This window comes from Aplysia californica, unplaced genomic scaffold (genome assembly GCF_000002075.1).
Source record: "Aplysia californica isolate F4 #8 unplaced genomic scaffold, AplCal3.0 scaffold00634, whole genome shotgun sequence".
In the NCBI taxonomy this organism is placed as follows: domain Eukaryota; kingdom Metazoa; phylum Mollusca; class Gastropoda; order Aplysiida; family Aplysiidae; genus Aplysia; species Aplysia californica.
In genome coordinates, this window is record NW_004797904.1 from 435,007 (window position 1) to 438,245 (window position 3,239).

Genomic DNA, 3,239 nt, shown 5'->3' on the forward strand with positions numbered 1-3,239 from the left:
AAGCTAGAGCACAATTAAGGACATCGTCTGTCTACAAGAACACCCACACAACACCCACCCAGCCAGTATTCTACAAGAACACCCACACAACACCCACCCTCCCAGTTTTCTACAAGAACATCCACACAACATCAACTCAACATCCACACAACACCCACACAGCCAGTAATCCACTAGAACATCCACACAGCCAGTATTCCACTAGAACATCCACACAGCCAGTATTCCACTAGAACATCCACACAGCCAGTATTCTACAAGAACATCCACACAGCGAGTACAGTAGAACATGGCAATAGAGAGTCTTTTAGTTTCCGTTCCAGAAGAAAAATCCCGTTGTAAGCAAGTTCCCGCTATAGGAATGCAAAGGGGAATGAGCGAAAAATCAGTCACACAATACTCGCTCTCCTCTATTTTTACTGCCTTTTTGGCCTAGCCTAGGCCTAAGGCTATGGCACATCACTTTTGGAGTGGCTCACGTAATGTGTCTCTCCGCTCTCTCTCTCTCTCTCTCTCTCTCTCTCTCTCTCTCTCTCTCTCTCTCTCTCTCTCTCTCTCTCCCCCCTCTCTCCCTCTCTCTCTCTCTCTGCCGCTTGCCCTATCTCATTCATCTCTGGACTGGCCAATCACAACGCTACACCGCTGACTGCCTGTTTGGAGCCCGTCTACAGCCCCACCCTTAACCCCCTTCCATCAGCTAGAGCTCACTCGATCTCTCCTGTTGTATCTAAGTTCGGGCCTTTCCTTGTCTAGTTAATCCTGAGTAGTGTTAATTGAGTTTACATAGACTAAAAAGGGTGATTCCGATATAACGTCCCGCTGCAGCGAGCGCCGCTATAGTCATGTTGCTACTGTATTCTACAAGAACATCCACACAGCCTGCTACAACAACACTGCAATGTTCTATTCTGGTTGCTATGGAAAATTCAGCTTTTAAAATCGACTTACTTTGGCACCCATTTTTCTTTTCTTTTCTGGGTTTTTTTTCTGTGTTTTTTTTTCGTTTTTTTTTAAATTTCACTTGTAACATCAGGTAACCCCCATCTTAAAACTCATAAATCTCCACGTCTATGAAAGATAGATGAATATTTTTTACCAAGTTCAAGAAAAGTAACATTAATTCGGTACCAAGGCATTAACTCCCTACCGTATGCCCAAAAATTGACGAGCACCTGATTCCACCACTATTGACAATTTTTAGTCAGCTGAGCAGTCACCTTGGTGGTTTGTCGTTCATCTCGATTTTTTTTCACCAAATCCCAATTTTTCCCCCTGAGATCCTGATTTCTAGACTTCTAGTGGAAGGTCTGCATTATTGTTGTTATTATTTATAATTAATTCGTTTTAGAGAAGAAATGTTCTAATTTTTTTAATTCTTGCATTTGTGTTTCCTGTTTCTGTAATAATTAGATTTTTTTCGATGTTTTTTCTCCAAATTTTGTCCAAAAAATAATCAAATAATGGGATAAAACAATATAGTGTGTCTTAGACGCTTTATCTAAACAACTTACCCTATATTATTCTATGTTTCTCTACCCCCAAAATGTTTCTGATTTTCATGTAGTGGGTGCTCTGGTGTGGTTTACTCCTTTTTTATCAAACATGTATGGTCCTTATTTATCCTCTCTTTTTGTTGTGTTTGTTACTCTCTTGTGGCATCTCTGATCTCCATGACTTAACCTATATGACCTAATTGTGCTGCACGTGTTGTAAAACTCCTATTTATTTTTTTGTGTGTATTATCACCGCAGGTTATAAACTATTTCTAGGCACTTAATCTATTGAACAATTTCAGCGTGAGATAAATGTGCCTTTAGATGATATTACATGTGTATATTAATTTTATATTACATGTACATGTATTATCTTCAAAGAATATTTCCACCAGCTCACAAGTACATGTCCTGTTTCCTTGACTATTGTTCTCTTTGTGTTATTCATCACTGAAAGCAAGATCAATTATAATATTATGTGCTAGTTTCTCTAGTTCTGAATGCTTTAATGAGTGATATTACAACATTCTGGTACAGTTAAAATTGTTGTATTAATTACTTGTAATATTTTATGCCATAACAATTTAGTGTTTGATGTTTATGGAATTATTGAACAGTAAGGTAAAAACTATATTTCACGTCCTTGTTTGACGGCACGCACATGTACAGGGTGATCCAAAAAAAAAACGTGTTAAAATTTTTGTGTTAATATTTCCTCCACCCTGAAGTTTTGTGCTTCAAATTTGTACACAACATTTGGAAGTCAAAAGGAATTTGTCTGATATTGATTTTAGATAAATCCACAGAATACATAGCGCGTAAAAATACAACCCATTTTGAAGTATGTCCCCATATTTGTAGCATGACACACTAGTTCGCATTAAGCCTGCTACTGAAAATCCCAACGATTGCGCCATATTGCAAGCTACAGTAGTCTAACAAGTCGGCAGAAGTTTGTAGATAGTTTTTCTCAAGTTTCCTTTGCCTGCTAAGATCATGGTTTAGATTAGTAAAGAGCAGAGACCTTTTTGTATTGAACATTTCCTCACCACCACCTCATTTCAAAAGTTTCGCACATTGTACGGAAATTTAGATGTTAAAGCTCCCTTGAGGCCTTCTTTGATGTCAAGGGTGGAAATGGTCCATCAGATAGGACTAGTAGAGAATCAGAACTATACATTATCAGACAAAACGACCACGTCAGGTCAAACACACACCGTTCGAACCCCATTTAACGTCACCAGGGTGCCGAATTCAGTAGATGAGCTCCATGAGACGTCTGTCCGTAGACGATGTCTGCAACAATGACTTTCCTACAACTCAACGGTCCGCATTCTCAAGACAGATCTTCATCTACGACTTACCATTTTCCTGTTCGCGAAGCTATCAGAGGATAGCAATGTGTTCATCATTTCTCGATCGTTTTGAATAGCGTGAACATTTCCTCTATGACATTTGGTTCCTTTGCAGAGCTCATATTCACGTTTCAGGTTATATCAACTCCACAAATGCTGTCTATTTGGGCAAACTCAACCCCCCACCCCCCGACGCGTTAAAATGTGTCGAGTCCAAAGGAGGAAATACAGACCATCGGTTCTCAGAATTTCAGAATTTAATTAATTTTTTTTTAAACTCAGTATTAGAAAAGAAATGTTGTTTAAAGGTTACAGGGATGGAAAGATTCTTCTTCATTCTTCTTCTTCTTCTTCTTCTATCCCGTGGTTGGGGCAACTGTGGGGGCACCAC